Source organism: Adiantum capillus-veneris, chromosome 19, assembly GCF_014529385.1.
Source record: "Adiantum capillus-veneris isolate H3 chromosome 19, ASM1452938v2, whole genome shotgun sequence".
Classification (NCBI taxonomy): domain Eukaryota; kingdom Viridiplantae; phylum Streptophyta; class Polypodiopsida; order Polypodiales; family Pteridaceae; genus Adiantum; species Adiantum capillus-veneris.
In genome coordinates, this window is record NC_140949.1 from 37,880,177 (window position 1) to 37,903,792 (window position 23,616).

The following is a 23,616-nucleotide window of genomic DNA, read 5'->3' on the forward strand; positions in this document are numbered from 1 at the left end:
AGAGAGAGATGTTTTTGTTTGCTATGTGTGCCGTGCTCCCTCAGAATGCCATGGTCTGGTTGGACGCAACCAAGTCATGGGCAAGTGATACAGAGAGTGAGATCCTAGAGGGGGCGATCATGGAAGGGCAGTGAAGGCTTGTGCATAGCAATGATGGCAACGCAACAAAAACCTTCAGGGATGTGATGCTAACAGATAGACTTATTTGGCTGATGGAGGAAGAGCGGTGGGTGTGCAGTAGAAGCAATTGTGGAGGGTGTGGATGTTCAGAGCAGGGACAAGATGGATTTGTTGTAGGGCAGCATAATTGGGCATTGCAAGAGTACAACAAGTTGCACGTCAACGTTGACATGGTGGCGGAAGGTGGGCATTTAGTTTGCAAAGGGCACGGAATAGTGAATCTGACTAGATTCAGCTTAATAACTTTGAAGTTGACCGAGTAGACTGAGTGTTGTTAGTTTTCCATCCTTTTGAAATTTGTAGTGTATGTGGAGTAAGCAATATAAGATTTTAGTGATGATGAAAAGGATTACCTTGATTGATATATGTAGAATGCAAAGGTGCAATAAAGAAATTGTATGCTTCTTTGTATTCCCATATTTGCATCTCTAGGTTTCTTACTTCTTATATTCCATGATATCATTTACCTTGAAACGTAGCTTTAACTTTATGTGCATATGGATAAGTATTAAATTTTAATTGATTAACAATCCATTGAAAAATAATATCATAAAAACTTCCATCATCATGCAAACAGTCTCTCATTGTCATTGATCAAACCAAGCAATGAGAGACAATTTTATTGCTCATTTCAATCGTGCTTCTCATTTGTATCCAAGGCAACAAGTGTTGGAATCAGGCTTCTTCATAGGAGGTTTGACACATAGAACCTAAAATTAAACCAAATAGGACAAGTGTACCCTGGATGTGATTATAATTTATTATACCTAAGTTAAATTTACATTGAACAGGATGGAAACATTATTTGCACAAAATCCATTATTACAAAGATAAGTGAGTGTGCATGGTGGGTTGGATTGCATGTTTCCATAACTCTTATTGAAAGAATTGAAGCTTCAAGATTTTTGTTTAAATAGGTGGGTTGGACAAAAAATTTTAAATTGATAAAACTATTGAGGCGTGTTGTCAAGAACTTCTTTTTTTCAAAACTCACAATTTGTGAGTGAATTGTATTGAGCACAACATAAGATTCCAAAATAGCCTCACGCTCAGGCCGAGTCTTGAGGTGTTGAAGATTACAACATGGATGTCCACCGCCTCTCACCAAGGCATAACAGGCAAATTATAGTTCTAGGCTTTTACTTCTCCTAGGTTGTCAAGAACTTCTTCAAGCATTTGTGTATTCAATAAATTCTTCAAAACAATCTTTTTGTATTGCAAAATAGTCTCATTGAAGAACCAACCCAAATGATTTTCTCATATTAAATTGATCATTTTAATGTGGGAGAGTAAACGAGAACAAGGGTTAGAATATAGACATGTACTTATGGATCTATCTCAACATGGGGCCAAGGTTCCAAATGAGAGATGGTCTGTCAAAGAGCAATGCTAGCTAATGGAGCTTTAAGACCTTAGGGTTAGCTTCATTAAATACCTCCAAAGGTTAGTGTTAAAAGTCATTTAACCTTAGTCAAGCTAGGGTTGTTCTTGAGGTGGGAACCCGGCCCAAGCTTGAGGTGCTTGTCGTGCTTGCTGACTAAGATGCTTGAGGTGCTTGTCGTGCTTGCTTACTAAGGTGCTCAAGGTACTTGAGGTGCTTAATGACTAAGGTGCTAAGGTGTTCCATGACTAAGGTGCTTGAGGGGCTTGAGGAGTTTCAAAAGTCAAACAATATCCCTACTCAAGGGGGGGCGAGCCCTCATTGTAGGAGCATGAGAGAGAACACACATACCCTCACACAAGGCAAGCTTGGTCTAAAGAAGCAACAAGGAAACTTGTCAAGTTCCTCTCCATGTTGCCCTCATGGTGTACCTAAAGCCTATTGGTTGGCCTCTCAAGGGGTCCAATGATAATTTAGATAATTTAATTAATTGCTCATGCATTTATCAAGTCCTCTCTCTCAAAGGGAAAAGGGGGACACTTGTCCCAAGGCTAGCATGGTTTCTTGATGTAACTAAAGCATGTGATTGGCTAAGCTTGTAGGGGTCCAATCAAATTCTCTCATGAGCTACAAGGGGAGGGTCAACCAAGGAAGCTATGGGCTAGCTCTCTCTCTCTCTCTCTCTCTCTCTCTCTCTCTCTCTCTCTTTGTGTGAGGTGCAAAGTGCAAGAGCTCCATCTCCTTCTCCAAGCTTGTTGAGAAGTTGAGATCCTACACCAACACTCTTGGTTATCGAATGCAAATCCAACCAAGAGCCATGCTTCAATGCTTAATATTGCCATCTTCTTCATCATCATTATTATGCTATTATGTTATGTTATGCAAGAAGAGTGATGATAAGTGAGGAACTATCTTTTTCTCATACATTACTTCTTCTTCCTCTTCCCTACCCTCATTCCCTGCCTTGGAACTGAGGCCGAGGGTGGTTAATTCTTTTGCAAGATTATGTTATGCTTGGGATGCATGAATCTTCATTGCATCACCTAGGTCACAAAGAACACAAAGATTGTATTGTACCAAGTCTCTCTTGATGGGAGAATCTATAATACAAAAGCCTATTGGAGGGGGGACCCCGGCTCAACATAAATATGGTCCTCAACTATTGTGAAGTTCTCTAACTCTTTCTCTCTCTTGCAAAAGTATTGTTCATGCTAAGTTAATTAAATATATGGTTATGTTGCTACCGCTAATTAAGTTCACCCTCTATGTTCTCAAAGTAGTCTTATAAAAATGCTCACTCTAATTCTTTTAATTTTGCTATTCTCAAAGTTCATAAGCCATTTCCATTACATTGGTATCAGAGCTATTGGTTTCTCTTTTCTTGCTTAAGAAGAGAGGTCCTTACATTGTCCATGAAAGATTGGACATGTTCATTGCAATAGGGTAAGTGGGATAGGGATCTATTATCTTGGTTGAGAAGGACTTAGTTTGAGGTACACCGTTGGGAACAATAGTCTTAATAATGGAGTCTCTCGGGGCTTTTCTTTGGCTTAACCATTATTGAGCTACGAGCAAGCTCAATAGGAACCATAATCAATCGAGCAATGTTAGACCCTCTCCACTAGTCTTTGCAAGCAACAGTGTCTAAACCATGGGTGTGGCTGCTTGAGAAATTATTTTCAAAGCCTAATCACAAGTAGAAACTAAGGTTTTTGAGGGTACCAAAGCACAAAGTAATCTATATATAAGTTTAATTAGCATGGCTAACAATAACCAAGAGAGTAGAATGAACATTGATAACTTTGATTTTGCACATGAAGGTGCTAATGAGACGATGCCCCCATGTTTGTTAATTATCTTGTTACTAGGTTGCAGCAAGCTATGGGCAACCTTGCCTTGCAAACCAAAGTTACTCAACAACTTTGTGCTTATGGGATTTCCCTTCCTCTCCAAGAGGAGAGAGAGCGTAGGAGGCCTCTTGATGATGAGACTCCCAAAGGAAGACTATCTTCCACAAGAACGGAGGAATCCAAAGACCAAGAAAGAAGCGAATCACTAAGTTCCTCTGAAGACGTGGCTCCACGAAGACGGTGCCAACTCCTCCCAAGAGGAACGATCAACTCATAGTCCTTCTCCTCGTCGCTCCAAAAGGAAAGAGAGGAACAAAGGAAGAAAAATTCAAGAAAGAGGTCACCCTCTTCTCCTTCTTCTTCACCTTCCTCCTCTTTCGACGAAAGCAACAGTTATTCTCCTAGAGAATACAAGATGAGAGGACATCACAAATCTTATCCTGCATGGCGAAGGTCTCAAAAGCTTAAGAAATTCAAAGTGGGAGGAAAGAGTATCTCTTTTCTCACTTATGATGGCAACTTTGGTACTACTGACAAAGTATTGGCCTTCATCCAACAATTTGATGCGGCCTTTGGAGACGAGGGCTTCACAGAGTCCTCCAAGCTACACCATGTAGCTATGCACTTTGAGAAATTTGCTCATCAATGGTGGGCTAGCCCTCATAGAAACTGCGAGGCCCCAAAGACATGGAAAACTCTATGAGTTTCCATCATGAAGCAATTCCTTACAAGTGATGTAAAGGACAAAGTGCTTACCAAATGGCAAAGTTTGAAGTTGCTCTCCAACGAGTCTAATGATAGACTTCGTCGAGCAAAAGCAACAATCCTGTGTGGGATTACCTAAAGAAATGGCTGAGTATGTCAACTCCCAACGGCCTGGTTCTATCACCAAAGTAATCCTCCACACTATGGTTGCTTCGTGCAGCAATTTCCAACAAGGGGCTAAAAAGAATGACAAGCCCATGGAAAGCAAAGACAAAAATGATACAAAGGGGAAAAACAATGCCCAAAACTCTTCCCAAGGCAATTCCAACAACAACATCGACAACAATTGGTCCAAGGAGAAGGGAGTTTACAAAGGTAAAAACAAACTCTCTCCTGAAGAGCAAGAAGCCTTTTGTAAGGACCACAAACGTTTTAAGTGTGGGAAGCAAGGACATGGCTATCGTTCTTGCCCCAAAAGAAATGCCCGCAATGAGACTCCTAGAGCTTCCACGATCGAAGCTCCAAAAGAGGATTCTCATTGCAAAGGATCACCTCTCTCCTATGCTTGGGGAAAGTTAAGGGAGCATGATTCCTTCATCTTGTTTGACCCTGGCTCTACTCACAACTTCATATCAATGGAGTTGGCCACTAAGTTGGGCATTCAAGCTTTCAAGATGGGAGATACTATAAATACCAGTGGAGCTTACAAGGGACAACAAGCCTCCGTTACTCCCTTGATTGGGAAGTTGAGGCTTTATGTCCAAAATTATGTCGACAAAGAAGATTTTTTCATCTCTCCTCTCCAACATGAGGATGGTATCCTAGGGGCACCGTGGTTCAATCGCATGGCTGCCAACATGAAGTTCCCTAAAAGGAGAATCTACTTCACCTATAAGGAAAAGAGCATGTATATAAATGCTAATGAGTATACCACTTGTAAATTCACCTGCTTTTGATAAGTCAATGAAAATCTCAGTTTTTGCGTACATGATTTTTGTCAAAGACTTGCTAAATGATGCTAATGTTTTAACAAAGCAAAGTGTTAGAAATCAAGAACAATTTGACTTGTCTAATCTTCTAAATAGATTCCAAGAGATGTTTATAAATGATATTCCTATGGACTTGCCTCCACAACAAGGGGATAATGACCATCGAATTGAGCTCCTACCAGAAAGATCACCGCCTAACAAGCCTCCTTATTGAGTTTCCCAAGCTCAACAAGAGGAGATCATGAGGCAAGTACAAGAATTGGTAGACAAAGGGATGGTGAGTCCTAGCTCTTCTCCCTTTTTTTCTCCAAACCTTTTAGTGCAAAACAAATATGGTACATACCGCATGTGTCTGGACTATCGAGCGCTAAACCATACCACTATTTTCCATACTGCGGGAAGAAGATCTGTTTGATAAAGTACAAGGTTCTTACAATAACATTGTGCATACTACTACGGGGAAGGCACCTTTCAAAATCATTGAAGGAAGACCTAAAAGTCCCTTGCTACGTAAGGTACATGGGAAGATCTTCGTTGCCGATGAGTATAGCCAAGACCTACAAGAATCTTTCCAAAAGATTAAGGAGGCCATATCCATCTCGCAACAAAGGAAAAAGGCTGCTGATAACAATCACAGAAGGGCCTTAGATTTCAAGGAAAATAATTGGATCCTACTCAAATTTCCAAAGGCTCGATTGAGGCAAACTACGGGAAAAAATCCTACGGGCCACGAAAAGTATTATGCTAAACTAGCAAAAAGATATGGTCCTTTTCCAATCCTAAAACCAATCAATGTTATGGACTATCAACTCAAGTCTCCCAACCATTGTCTCATTCACAATGCTTTTCATGTGAGCCTACTTAAGCCTTACAAAGGAGAGCCATCACAAGAACCAATCATTGAGGACCCGCCTAAGATCGAAGATTAAGAAGAGGTGCTTCAACCCGAATCGATTCTTTGACATGAAGACAAGGTACTAAGACATGGTAAGATTATTTGACGGTATCTTATCAAATTCAAAAATTATCATTTTGAAGATGCTAGATGGATGCAAGGAACACAGCTTAAGGATAGTATGAACCTTCTCAATGCTTACAACGCTACAATAGAGTAAGCAAACGTAAATAATTTTTAAATGAAAAATATTTTTGTCTTATAAGACTAATTCTCTTTTTTTGTGCACAAATTTAAGTAGTATGCATGCTCAGAATGATGTTTGCGATGACGCCGTCTCTCAACACCAAGTAGAATTTGTCACTCTACTTTGGCAGTATGATATGGACTCAAGAGCAGACATGCTTGCGGCAACTAAGTCTCCCAAGCCCCAAATGGATTAGTCATCCATCTTGGAATGATGTCGTAGGGTAAAATGGATCCTCTACCCGCTAAGACACATAGACTGATGACTAAAGGCTTTATCTTCTCTACCTCATAGTCGAGGATTTCAAGAGAGAGGTAATGTCATAAAATCTAATATCTAACTAACCCAAATGATCTTCTTATATTGAACTAATCATTTAATGTGGGAGAATAAACGGAAACAAGAGTTAAAATATAGACATGTGCTTTTAGATTTATCTCAGCACAGACCAAAGGCAATAGGCTAGTGTTAAAATTCCTTAGACCCAAGACCTTAGAGTATATTAGACCTTAGACAAGCTAAGTTTGTGCTTGTGCTTTTCATGCTTGAGCTGACTAAGGTGCTTGTCGTGCTTTATGACTAAGGTGCTTGAGGTGCTTGTCATCCTTTATGACTAAGGTGCTTGAGGGGCTTCATGACAAAGGTGCTTAAGGGGTGAGGTGTTCCAAAGTCAACAATATCCCTACACAAAGGGGGGTGGGGGGGTTCCCTAAAAGCCCAAGACCTAAGAGGTAATAAGGACACATGTCAAGCACCTACACATGTTGCCCTCATGTAATGCCTAAAGCCTATTGGTTGACCTTAAAAGGGGTCCATTTAGATTATTTAATTAATTTTTTAAGCATTTTTCAAGCCCTCTCTCTCAAAGGGGAAAGGAGGACACTTGTCCAAATGCTACCATGGTTGCTTGATATGTCTAATGCATGCGATTTGCTAGTCTAGAGGAGGCCCAATCAACTTCAAGCTTGAGCTAGGAAGAGGGGTCGATCCAAGCAAGGAGGGGGAGCTTCACCATATACCCTCTCTATCACACTCTCATTCTCACCTGGTGAAAGTGCAAGAACTTCATCTCCTTCTCCAAGCTTGAGAAGTTGAGAGCCTACACCAATAGTCTTGGCTATGGAATGCAAATCTAACCAAGAGCCATGCTTCAATGCTATACTTGTCATCTTCTTCATCTTCATTACTATGCTACTATGCCATGCTAAGCTCTATGAGTAATGGTATGAGAGGACAATACTTCTTTCTTGTAAGTTACTTCTTCTTCCTCGTCCCTACCCTCATTCCCTGCTAGCTCTCTCCACCTTCAAAGGTGTTTGAGGTCTTGGGACTGAGGCTAGGGACAAGTTAATTCTTTCATAGATTAAGCTATGGGCATAATTGTGGTGCATGAAGCTCTCTACCTTCATTGCACCATCAAGGTCTCAAGGAACACGAAGCTTGTATTGTACCAAGTCTCTCTTTATGGGAGAAACTATAATACAAAAGCCTTTTGGAGGGGGGACTGGCTCCACATAAATCCGGTCCTCAAATGTTTTCTAGTTCACTAATTCTCTCTCTTGCAAAGTATTGTTCATGCCAAGTTAATTAAGTATAATGGTTATGTTGCTACCTTTAATCAAGTTCTCCCTTTATTTTCTCAAAATATTCTCATAAAAATGCTAACTACAGTCCTCTAAATTCCATTATTCTCAATGTTCATAGTCCATTTTCGTTACAGTTCTGATTTCGTTTACTGCAACTCGGAGTGTAATGGGAGCTCACTCGTTCTCAACATGGGTGACGCAAGTAGAAGTTGAGGCATATGCAAGTGGAAGTTGTAAAGTGGAGTTCAACTGGAGATTTTTGTGGTAGCATGGTGGTGTGAAGGACCTCCTTCCTGTAGGACTGTCATCTCCAGTTGGAGAGCACTGACAAGGTCAGTGAGACATCTTAGTATAGCTAATAGAGCAAGGTACGGGTTTTTGGGAAAGTTATGTATATGATTGAGCCCTTTGGCCAAAATTCTATGTATTTTAGTATTTTCAATAATGCGAAGATCACAAGTGCAAACATGGTTACCAAAATCCTCAAAAATTTTGCAAAAGGTGGTAAACTGAAACATGTACAATGAGGAACAGAATCCTGCCAAAGAAAGTCATTATTATGGATCAACCTCTTTATGGGATGTTGATATTTCTATCCTATGAGTATATTGTCGAGTAATTTGTGATTACCAAAAAATAGATCAAAGCACTCACAAATACGATATTTTGGTTGAATACAATCGAGGAGTACATTGTGAAAGAGACAGTGTATGTAGATGAAACCATTATCCGGATCCACTTTGTTGAGAGTTCTTCTTCCACAAGGGCTTGTAGTAACTTGCAATATCACCAAGGTTTAAAATTCAGGGAAGTTCCTGATGGGGGGAGACCTGCCTCTTCCTCTTGTAAAGCTACGAACTCTTCCTCGGTTAGAGGATGAACTAGGTGTTAGGAAGGAAGTGAAGGAGTTGGGTGTGATCAAAGAGTTAGCCCTTTTGAGAGCAGGGGAGTCATCCTCATCAATACAAGGTTTAAGAAGACTAGTGATAAGCTTAACACCTTTAAAGTTAGCATAAGTAGTTAAGTAAATATTGAGTTCATCAAATTTCAACTCCTTTAAGATATCAAGCATTAGTCCACGGAAGATGTTGAAGGCAATTTGTGCAATTACAATTTGCTTAGCTTGGCCACCTAACCAAGAGCAAATAGGGGAGATATGAAAATCCACAGGTTTTTTCGAGAAAAGCAAGTCCATATGGTTAAGAATAAACCAAATGGTATGATCCAACCACATGACGCTGGATTCACAAGAGGCTTTAGAGTCAAGAAATCTGCAGGCACATTTTACATAAGGACGAAAGACATTCTAGATGGATTCAGTATAAAAATCAGGGTTACTCTTGGCAAATTCCATGTTTCCTTTGGTACGGATGTACAGGCCTGTATTGGAGGGGCACTTAGAGTGGTCAATGAGATTGAGATTGAAAGGTGCTTTGATGAGCTCACCTTTGTCCACAAATTGACCTCCTTTTAGAATCTTGAGTCTGCAATCTTCCACAGTAGAGGCAGGGAGTTTGGCAAGGTATACCCAAGTTTCACTCAAAATAGGTGCTCAGAAAGCTTTGTTAGGCAGGACCCAAAGCTGATGGTCAACCCCAAGGGATTCAATTTCAGTTTGTCTCACAGGCAAGATAGGAAAAACTTTGGAAATTTTAGGCACCATCTCTAGGAGGTTTGAGTCATTGAGGGAGCAAACATTACTCTAAAATTCCTTAACTGCTTCAAGAATTGCACTATCCAATAGAAGATACCACCGGTTTGTGGAATAGAGGAGTAGCCAGTGCACAGACAAAAGAGGGATTGAGCCCACATAACTTCCTAAGAAATTTAGACAGATCAACATCAGAGGAGGAAAATAGGGGAAGCTCTTGTTGATATTGTGAGGATAATAGAGAAAGCTGGGCAATGTAATGGGTAATTAAATTCACTCATTCCATGGAGTCTTTATCCAAAGTTGCCAAAATTTTGACCCAATCATTAAAAGACAGCATATGTAAGACATATAATTTCTTGTCAGAGGTAAGAGCCGAATCATAAATTAGTTGAGAAGCATCCAAGCTGCTAATACATCTGAGTACAAGAGAAGTGGCCACTGAGAGGGGCTCCGAGGACAATTCCAATCCTTGTGAGAGAGCAATAGTCTGCAATATTTCAAAAAAGTGAGGTGAGGTTCACTTATACTTACCATAGTAAGTAATACAATCTTTGGCCTTCCTAGAGAGGAAGGGTCTAGTTCTAACTGCACAAAGCATTCTTTGGTTACGGTCCTTAAGGTATAGCTTAATCTCTTCGAGAATCTTTGCATGATTCTCAGGGTTGTGATTAGTGCTCATGCGAGCTGTCTTTCTATAGGGTAAGAAGTCCTGAAAAGGGAACAGTGTAAACATAAATAAAGGTAGAAACAGTAACTGTAATTTTTTGGGCTTGCAAACCTTCAACCGCAAAGTCAAAGACTATAGTAGCCGTGAGCAGGGGACCACAAAAAGAGTCTAAAAAGGACCACCTAACACCAGTCAACCGGTCAAGGGATTACAAACTTTGGGTCCAAGTTAGAACTCAATTTCAAAGAAATTTTCCAAAGCCAGCATCCCGGTTTCTCTTGGAAAGAAAAACCTTATGTATAGGATGTGTGTGCAGCTGTTAAATCTTAGATAATAAGACATAATTGAATTTTTACATTCAAAATACAGCTGGCAATGGAACAAGGAATAGATAAGTTTGAAAACAACTCAGTATTAGAATCATTTAAGTACAATGTTTGTAGGAAAGAGATCCCCTTTCAGTATACAGATAGTAAAGGGACTTCCCAAGTCATAAGTGAGTGTTCCATCCAGAGTATGATAGTTTGCCAAAGTCAAAAAAACCTTCCAAGATAAGATAGAGTCCTTACCTGCATTCATCCAAACAAGACAACAATTCAGTTAGTCTTGGATGTGTATTACAAGTATCAATGGACCATACCAATTGTTATCCATGTCCACCTTACAAACTTTTTTAACTTTACAAGCTAAGTCCATAATATTTTTTAAAAACATATATATTTCTTTATTCCAAAGTTTTTTTTACATATGCAGATTGATTATAAGGCCACTACCTCTTCTAATGCAAGTGTCTGAAACACCCCTTTCCTATTGAAAGTATTATTTTCTTAGAAACGAAATTACATTTATGGTTTTTGAAGTAACAAGCTATAAGAAGATTAGATATCAATTTTAGTGAATGGACTGCAATTCATCCTTCAATTTTCTGTATCAAATATCATGTATTTCTATAAGAAATCCAAGAAGCAAGGATCTAAGCAAAAAAGCCAGGCTTTTCTTCTAACAAAAAAAGATATACCGTGCCAATAACCATGGCTATAGTGGGAGCAACACCTACCTGAGTAAATGCAAAAAAGCTGAAATGTCAAACCTCATCTTACAAATGTAGATACCAAGCGTTGCCAAAATGTAAAGCCAGGTATACACTCCTTAGTGTCCCATGTATATTTTTTTAACAAAATAAACTAAAACATTGCGCTGCCCGAAACGCAAAATATCACCATCCATATGTGAAACAACCCAATCAAGATTAGTGCGCAGTAAAAGACTTCCAACCCATGTAAGTATCAGTGGCAACCAATACTCAAGGCCAGTCAAGGCAATATTTTGATCGTACTTTAAAAATGTATTCAAAAACTGTATCAAGTTTTCAAAAGAATCCGCAGCATTTTACATGCTAAGTGAACCCACAAGGCAGTCTCGGTATCAGCCAATTGAATAAATGCCAAGCTCAGTAGAGCTGCAAAAAAAGCCTCTTTCAAGAGCCAGTGTAAACATAAAGCAGCCCCCCTTTTTAACTCTCCATTCTTACCATTAATAATCAACCAGTTATCGAGACAAAACTATTGTAATGAAGCATCAGCAGTACCAACAATGTGACAATAGTTAAATCAACAGAACAAGAAAAAAAGCCATTGTACAGAGGGTAGTGCACCCCACACCCTTTCTTCCTTTTTTCTCCAAAATATACAGACCCGGCACAGAGTCATAGATAGGGCACCAAACCCCGTCCAATTTGCAGCAGAGATTAGCAAGCAAGACAAGAAATAACCCAAAAGTGTACTAGTTACCAGGGCAAAAAGAATATATCCTTAATCATCCATATGCAGCGGCTACTGGCCATAGGGTGGACAGAACCATACACAGTAGATTAAGTGCAACATTTAGTAAGCAAACGACACATTAAAAAAATCCATGCCTGGTTTTATACAAATTTGTAGGAGGAGACCACCAATAAAATTGAATACAACATCCTCCTTTCAAGCGGAAGGAGACCTATGTGTGCAAAAAAGTAAAGCAAGAAATAGCAAGGACCGCCGACCTGAGTAACTTGAGTGGAGAGCTCCATATTTTGTAACAGACACGCAGTAGCAAGTTTCAAGCCAACAACCACAACCAAAACTAAGTGAGGGGCAAAGATGCGCCCTCACCTTTAAATAGAGCAGGGAGGGAGGTCGCCATAACTCTGAATCGCTCAGAACCCCAGGCGTTTGGGAAGATCTCCAGTAGAGCAAGTGAAGCCACCTGCACGGTGCCATGAGGAGGTAGCCAGAGTAATCACGGCAGGGTTTTACCCAAGGTCAAAAGTACTCAAGTATTGCGATGGGCTAAAACCCAATACTATTACCCATAGGAGGTGCTTTAGCAAAACCTAGGAGGTAAGTGAGCTCGGGCACTCCCTCAAGTGAGGTGGAGTATGTGTATTCTTTTCTAGCCATTGCCTTTTCAGGCTCCAAAAAGTTCCCATAGAGGAGACATAAATTCTGAAGCTCTCTTTTAATAAGAGACCACAATATCAAGAATTAGAAAACCTGCCCCGTGTGTGTGTGTGTGTGTGCATATTTATCAAAGAGATTAATCCCAACAGGTCCCTATCCAAGGGCTCGGTTTATGTGTGGTCCCCCCCTTTTTTTAAAAAATAAATAAGAGTAGTAGCACAATGTGTGTGTGTGTGTGTGTGTGTGAATGAGAATAAGGATGCCCAAATCAGTCCCCCTCTCATGGTTGCTCGACCGCTCTCTCTCTCTCTCTCTCTCTCTCTCTTTTGCATTATTTAATTATATCATTTGGAAAAGTGTCCTCTTTTTCTTCTTTGAGAGAAAGAGCTTAATTTTTTATTTAGATGCATCTAAATTCTCATTGGACCCCTTTAAAGTCAATCCAATAGGATTCAAGCACATCATGAGGGAAAAATGGGGAGGATATTTACATGTGTCTTTTAAGCTTCTTAAGAGATCATGTTTGAATTGAAAACTTCAAGCAGCTTAATCATTTAATCATGACAATCTTTTATGCCTCTTGAGAGATCATGTTTGAATTGAACACTTCAAGAACCTTAGTCATTTAAGCATGACAAGCACCTCAAGCTTGGGCAAGGTTCCCACAAACACCTTAAGCACCTTAGTTAGCAAGCACGACAAGCACCTCAAGCTTGGGTAGGGTTTCCACCTCAAGGTCAGCCCCAGCTTGCTTAATGTCCTAGGTCTAAGGACTTTAAGCACTAACCTTTGCAGGTCTTTAATGAAGCTAACCCTAAGGTCTTCTAAGCTCCATCATATGCACATGTCTATATTCTACCTCTTGTTCCCATTCATCTCCCCCATATTAAATGATCAGTTCAACATGAGAAAGTCTTTTTGGAATAGGTAGATATTAGATTTCATGGCATGCCCTGTCTCTTGAAACCATAGTCGTCCTTGACTATGAGGTAGAAGAGATAAAGTCTTGGTCATTAGTCTACGTTTCTTAGGGGGTAGATGATCCCTTTTTACCATACAACATTATTCCAGAATGAATGACTAGTCCATTTGGTGCTTCGGAGACTTAGATGTCGCAAGCATGTCTGCTCTTTAGTCCATATCATACTCCCAAAGTAGAGTGACAAATTCTACTTGGTGTTTGAGTGACATCGTCATCGCAAACATGATTCTAAGCATGCATTCTATTTAATTTTGTGCACAATAGTGGATTAGTTTTATAAGACAAAAATATTTCTCATTTAGAAAGCATTTACATTTGCTTACTCTAGTGTAGCATTGTAAGCATTGACAAGGTTCATACTATCCTTAAGCTGTGTTCCTTGCATCCATCTAGCATCTTCAAAAGGATAGTTTTAAATTTAATAAGATAGAGTCGAATAATCTTACTATGTCTTAGTATTTTGCCTTTGTGTCAAAGAATCGATTCGGGCTGCAGCACCACGTCTTCTTGATCTTCAATCTCTGGCGGTCCTCAATTATTATATCTTTTGGTGGCTTACTTGAGTAGGCTCACATGAAAATCATTGTGAATGAGCCAATGTCTAGGCAACTTGAGTTGATAGGCCATCTCGTTGATTGGTTTTAAGATTTGGAAAGGACATAGTATCTTTTTGCTAACTTAGCATAATACTTTTGGTGGCCCGTAGAATTTTTTGCGTGTAGTTTGGCCAATCGAGCCTTGGGAAACTTGAGTAAGACCCAATCATTTCCTTGAAGGCTAAGGCCCTTATGTGCTTGTCAGCAGCAGCAGCCTTTTGCTTTGTTGGGATATGGATATAGCCTCCTTAATCTTTTGAAAAGATTCTTGTAGATCTCGGCTATACTCATCAGCAGTGGCGAAGATCTTCCCATGTACCTTAAGTAGCAAGCGACTTTTTTAGGTATTCCCTCAATGATTTCAAAAGGAGCCTTCCTTACAGTGGTATGGACAGTGTTATTGTATGCATAATATCAAGAGGTAAGTACTTCTCCCATTGGGCACATTGATCTACTTCTGTAATATAAGTCTTGAGTAGATCGAGAATTGTTGGCTATTTCACTTTGGCAATCCGTTTGTGGGTGATAGACCGAAGAGAAATTTAGCCGTGTACCTAAATTCTCCAAGAGACCCTCTCAAAAATTACTTGTCATTTGAGGATCTCTATCCGAAACTATTGATGTTGGCAAGCCATGGGGTTTAAAAATTTGGGATATGAAGAGAGTTGCCATTGTTGCGCCTTGATAGTCTTTTTGACAGGTATGAAATGTGCTTGTTTGCTAAACCTATCAACTATCGTCCATATTAACATGTTCCCGTGGATAGACTTGGGTAATCCAAAGATAAAATCCATGGATATGCTCTCCCATGGTGAATTAGGAATTGGCAATGGCTGGAGTAGTCCATGTTGCTTCCCCCTATCATACTTGGTCTTTTGGCATACCACACATTTGGAAACATACTCTTGTATGTCCACTTTCATGGTAGGCCAATATAAATACATCTCTACTCCTCGAAGAGTAAGTTGAATCCCTCTATGTCCCGCATAGGGAGGAGCATGAGACTCATACTTAAATTTCTCGCGAAGAGAGTGAGTAACACATAGCCGATTGCCATGGAGAAGATAACCATCGTGCAAAGTGAATGGTTCTTCTTTCTTCCCTAAGGCAAGGGCTGAAATTACATCTTTAAAATCGGGTAGATAGCATACTCATCTATCATGGAGGATAGATCATTGTGAGTTTCTATGGACACTGCATTGGCCCTTGTCCATCGTGATAGTGTATCAGCTACTTGATTGTGCTTGCTAGCAATTGAGCAGTATGAAAATTGAATTGCAAAAGAAAATTTGTCCACCTCATTTGTTTGTCAGAGAGATTGGTTTGCGTCATGAAGTACTTAAGACTTTGGTGATCCATTTGTAGGATGAATGGAGCCCCCAAAAGGTAGTGCTTCCATGTATCAAAGCATGAAGGACCGCTAGTAGCTCCTTTTTGTAGATGCCCAAGACACGCTCATCAAATAAGGAGGCTTACTAGGCGGTGAGATCCCATGTAGAAGCTCTATATTATGGTCATCATCCCCTCGTTTTGGAGGTTTCTCTCTAGGGATGTCTTCGATAAAAACATCTTGGAATCCATTTACGAAATTAGAAAATTCTAATTCCTCTTGATTCCTATCATTTTTACCTAAAACATTAGGATCATTAGTGGATTCCTTGACAAAAATCATGTACGCAAAAACCGAGTTTCATTGACTTATCAAAAGCAGGTGAATTTACAAGTGGTATAGTACGACCAGACTCATTAGCAGCTATATACATACTCTTTTTCTTGCAGGTGAAGTAGATTCTCCTTTTAGGGAACTTTATGTTGGCATCCATGCGGTTGAACCATGGTACCCCTAGGATAGCATCCTGATGTTGGAGAAGGGAGATGAAGAAATCTTCTTTGTCGACATAGCTTTAGACATGAAGCCTCAACTTCCCAATTAAGAGCATGACAAAGGCTTGTTGTCCCTTGAAAGCTCCATCAGTAGTGTGCACTTTTCCGCACATGTCGGAGGCTGGGAACTTGCCTATGCACTGTGTGCAAGCCTCGATTGGCTACAAGCACACAACTAGACAATCCTAGCAAGCTCAAAGAAACAATGATGTGTCACTCACCACTCAATGCTTCCGTCGTGAAGGATCCTGTACTAAAGGAGTCGTCGCCGATGCCGCCACAATGCTCTCTCTCTCTCTCTCTCTCTCTCTCTCTCTCTCTCTCTCTCTCTCTCTCTCTCTCTCTCTCTCTCTCTCTCTCCCCACCTTCAAACATACATACACACTTGAGCACACGAAGGAGGAGAAGACAAAGATGGAACAAGAGCACTTCTTAGCTTACACCTCAAAGAATGAGGATTTTTAAGTCAAATGGACCTTTTAAAAGATTTTGATCCATTCACACATGGGCGCCCATAGTGGTCGGTCGTTGCAAAACTACTGGTAAAATAAGTGGTGCGCCTCTCATTGGTGATCAACTACACACCTATTGGACCGACAAGCCCGGTCCATGACTCAATCAAATAAATAATAAGGCGTCCGTCCTCAAAGGCGATAGGGTGTCTGTAAGGGTTAACATGCCCCCCTTCCTGATGTAGATTCCATCCTCGGAAGCTATTGAGATGAAGCTCGTTCATCGAGGTGGAAGAGCATCTGAGGTTGAATGTTCTTAGCCTTCTTCAATCACTGCAAAATCAACCAAAATTGGCATAGTAATTGCATTCTCATAAAAAGTTAAAAAGCATATGTAGTTGTAGGCACACAAATTGATTGGTAACAGAATATTAAACAATTTGTTAGCAGTAAAAACATTAAATTGTAATATAATCAAACGCATAAGCAGTCGTAAAGGTCAAAAAAATAAACAAGTCTGGGGTTGCTAATTTAACGGTCTAGAGGCCCTACAGGTCAACTATTAATACCATGGGCAAGCTTCTCAATTCTCTCTGATCAATTAAGTTATTTAATCATGAGAGCAAAGTATTTCATGTCCGAGGACTGAATAGAGGCTATACCTAGAAGACCTTATAGTTAATCTACGATAAAAGGAATTGCTCATGAATCATCTCCTGACTTATTCCCTTTTCTTTGACCCCCCAAAGTTTTCTCACATTGATTCAATTTTGATGTGTGTGCTTATTTTGTATGCCTTTGGGCTTTTTGCTTTTCAAGGAAAACCGCCTACACTGGGAACCTCTAGGGCTCCAGTACCATAGGCAATACATGTGAGTGAATTATCAAATCAAGCTGGGATTTCTCTTCCAGCTTAAGATTTTACATTTTGGCACTTTTGATTTATTTATTTTTGTCATTGCATTTCAATTTTGAAGTTTGGGGGGTCATATGACATTGTTTTGCTCCCCAGGCTCATCACACCAATAAACTCCCTTTCTGATACTTAAGTTAACGGTCAATAGGGACTAAGCTCACTAGAAAGCCCTAGTACATTGCACACAATGCTGCCTAAATCAAATTAAGAACCTAAAGTAACCATTGATTATTAGGAAGGCATTCCCCATGGTATTAAGAGAAGATCTCTAACTTCTAACTTGGTCAAACTAGCTTAATCAGACTGCTTGATTCTTCAACCTAGACAAGGGATTATGATAGAAAATCATATAGAATCTAATGTTTAATCTAAGAAATGTGTTGAATATTGTGCTAAAAATCACATTTAAAGCAGACAAACATTGATGCTAAAAAGAAAACAAGATGCAATGCTAATGGACAAGAAACACCTGTTCGTGTTGATGATCGTGCTCGATGTGAAGAGTGAACGAGAAAAAGATTCCATGAAGTTCAAAATTCCAAGAATCGCAATGTGTTCCTATACACACTAGAAAACACAAGGAATACCTCTAGGCGACACATTAGTGGGAAGAGGCACCAACCTTTATTGAACACAATCAAACAACATAAGGAACCCTAACCTAATTATTTGCACCCTCCTAGAGAGTCAAGGGAACAGGATATTGAATAGATGGGTGGGTAGCCCTAGGTCTAAACCCCTATCCTCGTCATCATCGAGAAAAACAAAGTCATCATCCGTGAGACCATACATGCCATCCGTGTAATCATGTAACTCTTACTCATCATTAGAGGCACAAATGTTCACTAAGAACGTCACCAGACGTCTATAGTCATCTTGGTCAAGAGGGTAAGCTTGTGCAATCGGAGAGACGTCCTCTACTAAGTATGGATCAGTCGTAGTCAAGAGACATATCAGCCATTCTAATTCCTCAAAATCCCTCTCACGTGCTAGCGTATCTACCAAGTCCCATTCACAGGCAAGCATCAGGTAACTATGTGAAACACTTGTGAAAAGTAAAGAGGGTACCTCTCACCCAAGGTAGGAGTGGATGACTCTAGCATACTAGCCATATCTATACACATAGATAGATGATGGTTAGTGTGCAAATATTATAAGGTTCATGTTAAAAGGTCGTGTCGTTGTGCATATTGTGTTGTTATGATTTTGGGTCATGTACTAGAACTTGTAGGTTTCCAACTTTTTGTTTGGGGGCTCTTGCTCTTTTACTTTTTTAATTTTTGTTTTCTTGAGTATAGGGCTATAATATACATTCCCTAAGATTGGAAGATTGAGAGGTCGGGGAGGAAAGTTAAGAAGCGAGAAAGTGAATGATGGATGTCAGCAAACCTTTTGGAACGATGTCGTCACCTTTTGAAGCCAATTGTTCCAAGTTGTTATGGGTGAGACTTTGATCAATAGTTTTTGACCGCCGTACGTTTCATCTAGTTACAAGGGTGGTAAGGTACTCTCCGATGATTTTATTTGCAACATTGTTGTAGGTGGTGGACTTACAACGGAAAGTCAAATTCTTTCTTGTTTGTATGAATTTGTACAATGGTAGGTGGAGGTTGTGTTGAAGCTTCTATTTTTGTATATGAACTACATGAAGAGCAAGAAGCTTCATTTTTTTTCCTATAATTGAGCCGAACGAAACAAGTCGTTCTCGCTTGGGTACCCACACTAACTCTGGATCAGGTGTATAGTGTTCTGTGATCTTTCCCTTCCCACGATCTTCAATCGGCTTTACCCTTACAGGATTTGACTCACATGGATTAGATGAGAGGTAAGAACATAGTTTACATTTTTGCACCCAGATTTGATCATTCCCTTCATAGTAGCCTTGGGATTTTAATAGTCTTTTAGGAATCCAACGCAACGTTTTTCTACATCTCTTGGAGCGAGTGGGGCATCTCTTACATGGCTCCTATTTTTTAGCATCGGCAATGGTCGCTAAAGAAGCTTTAGGGACCCACTTGTATGTTTTCTTCCTTATATTAGAATGGGTCTTGTGTGTCTCAAGCTTTGTCTCAACCATAGAAGTTGAAGCTCTAGAGAGTTGGGCTATTGGGACATATGGTTCAAACCTCTTGGACATGCATTGTTTTGGGTTTTATTTGCTCAAGAGGTAATATCTCAGGGACTATGGCTTGAGTGGCAGGGCTAAGAGTTGGTTTCTGTGTTGTCACACTCCATGTCCCCCAATCAATAGTGCATTTGGTCGCTAACATCCACGTGCGTCCTAGGTTTATATTACCTTCCATAGTTCCAGCAAGCATGACCAGAAAGTTTTGAGCTACAACCTCGTTGTCATAACTGACAAAAGTGTGTCGGATTCCAAAAACCGTAGTTTTTTTCTTATTGATACCCTTGACTTGGATATTACTCTCAGATAGAGATGGCTTTCCCAGCTGACACCACACTCCATATGACAACATATTATATTTAGCACCCATGTCCAATAAGGCGTTATATAGCACTTTCCCTTAGGTGCTATTTAGCTCAATAGGGTATTGTAGAGGTGTGTCAGAGTCCAACCAATCATCCTATGTTTCAACGTGAAATGCATGTGTAACTCCAAGGTTGGCCTCTCGTTGGTATCTTACGTGTTTTTGTCGCTCCTTAGCCTCAGCTTGAGCTTGTATCTTTTTTAATTCTATTTGGCCTTGGCTGGCTTTTTGTGATGAATGGCACATAGCTTCTCTTGGCTTAAAAGATCATAGTATCTTTTAAATTTACTCCCATTAAGGAATCCAACAGTTTCAACTCCATCAAGAGTTTCCACACGAAGGGTACGTTGTGGGGTGATCTTGCATACTCTATATGGTCCTTTTCTCACATATTTCAACTTTTTCTTCTCATTTTGCACTCCATACATAAGGACTTATCCTCAACCTTGATATCTTTTTTCTTTAGATGACGGTCAAACCATTTCTTCCTCCTGTCTTTCTCCACAAGTGCATTTTGCACAGCCAATTGCCTTTCTTCATCTAACCTCTCAAGGATATATAAACGCTCAACTAAAGGGTTACCATCCCAACCTTCTTGTGAAGCTACCTATAAACTAGGAATTACAAACTCCCATGGCATAACTGCTTCTTGGCCATATACCTTTTTGAATGGTGTACAATTAATAGCCACTTTGTAAGAAGTACGATAAGCCCATAGAGCTGATGTCAGCTAGCTTCAAATCCCAATCTGTGAGATGAGCTTCCACTATTTTGGTCAAAATAGAAATTAAAGTCTTGTTAGTGCTCTCAACTTGGCCATTTGCTTGTGGGTAATACGGTGTAGACTTATGGTGAGCTATCATGAAGTTTGTTGTGAGTTCCTTTATCAGTCCATTTATAAAATGAGTACCATTGTCACTCACAATTTCAAAGGGACAACCAATTCTTGTAATAACGTTCTCAAAGAGAAACTTGGCAGTTGACCTTGCATCAGCCTTGCGTGTTGCCCTAGCTTCCACCCACTTTGTCACATAGTCAGTGGCAATGCCAATATATCGAGATTGAGTGTTACAAGTTGCCAAACTAATTGGGCCTACAAAGTCTAAACCCCATTTTTCAAATGGTTGAGTCACTTTAACAGGATGTAAGGGCATCTTATCCTTTTGTTGTGTGATCTTGTAACATTGGCATTCATCACACCCTTTTACAAAATGTGATGCGTCATTGAATAAGGTAGGCCACCAATAGCTTGATTGCAACACCTTTCTAGCAGGTAGCTCCCTTGAGAAATATCCTTCGGCTATACTGTTAGCAACAAGCTAACACGGATACCACGAATACCATTTTTTGGAGCTCTCATTGTAAAACACTTATTGTTTTTGATAAATCGAGAATATCATAACTCCTATTTTTTGGATAAACCTTGTAATTAATGATCCGGGGCTACAAGCTTCCAGATTGTATCAACCTGTCATTACCTATCTTTAGTTAGAGCTCTCAGATTATTAGTTTTGACCACCAAAAACCTTGGCTAAGGTATAAAATCCAATTTCTGTAAGTTATTTGTAAGTCTTGGATAATAAAATACACAGGGTGAACTAACGACACTCACTTCTCTCCTTCTAGCGCTTCCTACTCCCTCCCCGATTGCCACATTGCAGTCGCGTTTATTGCATTGCAACGACAGGTAAGAGCTCTACGCATTGACACAAACACATCACAGTATTTTGTGGCTTTTGGCGTCACCGACCCGTGGCCTAATTTTATCATAAGTAGGAATTTACACTTCAAAATCAAAACCTAAGCATAAACGGGGTATTGGGGCATCATTGTTAAGCATTTAGGTGCATTCTGGGTCGAAAACGACTAGGTCAAAAATCCACTGCTGTTAATAATCGCAATTTTGGCACTTGACCTAAAGTGGGGTTTGAGACCATAAGCATGTGTGCTTAGGTATTATAAACATGTCCTAGAAGTTTTGTTGTGTTTGGATGTCATTTGATGCTGTAACGGATGTGATTCGTTTGCCGATGAGCGATTGGCTTTTGGTGATTTCAGTCACTTGAGTGTAGCTTGAGTTAGATGCGAGTTGTTAGTTGTTATCCGAGAGACTGGAAACCTCTTGTAGCCTCTATGCACTAGTCGAATCAGCTTCATCCCATGGAATGACAATTTAATTGTGGTTCTTACTAAAACTACAATAAGATAGGATAGTGCGGTTAAACTCGCGTCCCACATTTGGCGCCCTTGTCGGGGATCGAAGAGACCTAAACTAGGGAAAAACACGAGCATCTTGTGAAGTTATTCTTTAACTTCTTCTAGGATCTCCTAGAGTAAAAACTTTCTTTTAGAAACCGCATAGCTTAAGATTGTCGTCTTTTGCTATGTAGAGGTAGCTTGGAAGTAATCATACTTGTCGAGTGCCTTTAGGATTGTAGGATTGTAAAATTAGATTAGGATTTTAAGAATGATTGATAGACGAGACAAGTTTTAAGATCAATGCTCAGGAAATCATAAAAAACAAGAAAACGAGTGTTTGTAGACACTTTCCACAACCCCATTGCATGAGAATCTAGGAGTAGGGTAAGTAGGATCCGAGGTGGATTTCAGGACATTGCCCTCTCCAAAAGAATCATTGTGAGTTGTATTTGAGTTGCAGAATTTCAGGTCTATGGCTGGAAATAGCACGAAAAGACTCCAAACCACTCAATCCGATTGGAGAGTATGCTTAAAAGTTGTATGCACCAGTGGATAAGTTCAAGGACACTTTGAGGTAAAAATTTTAAGAGTATTTACTTTTTCTTGACATTTTAAGCCAAATTAAGTTTTGACTTGATTAATAGGCTTAAAATAACTCATGAAATGACTGTCCACCCATGAAGAAGGTGCAAAAAATTGTTCATTTTGGGCATAAAGTAAATAATCGTGATTATTTACTTTTAGCTCAAATTTGACTAAGGTTGATACCAATGACTCATTGCATGTGTATAAACAACGTTTGTAAAGGCACAAAAGATTTGGATCACCAAACTGACAAAAAACTGGGAAAAAACTAAAGTTTGTACTGAGTTTCTGAAACTTGAGTGTAAATTGGGAAAAAATTTGTCCAAACTTGATGAAAATTGATTCATAGGCTTGTATTGATATGATATACATATGTCCATGCTCAGTTGACCAAAAAGATGCAAAAATTTATCAGAAGTAAATAATCGCGATTATTTACATCTGCCCCATTTTTCAACTTTTTTGACAAGTTAGCATACCACTAGTTTTACCATGTTGTAATAAGCCCACAAACCAAATTTGGTGAGATTTGAATCTTTGCATTGAAAATTGTGACCAAAATTGCAAAGTTAGTCTGCGAACAGAAAACTGATGACCATTTGATCAAAATTAGTCCAAACATGATGAAACTTGGCTAGAGACTTTAAGTTGAAGTGCTTAACAGATCTATGTCAAGATTGGGACAAAAACTTGCAAAAAAATAGCCAGAGTAAATAATCGCGATTATTTACATCTGCTTCAAAATTTGGTAATCTTGCATATTTTAGCATACCACAAGGTCAAGCATATCAAGTAAACCATACAAATCAATTTTATTGAAATTTGAATTACAAAAGTGAGACTTAAGCCAGATTCTTGAAATCAGAGTCTGCAGACACAAAACAATTGATAAACTTGAAAAGATTTCGTCCAAACTTGTTG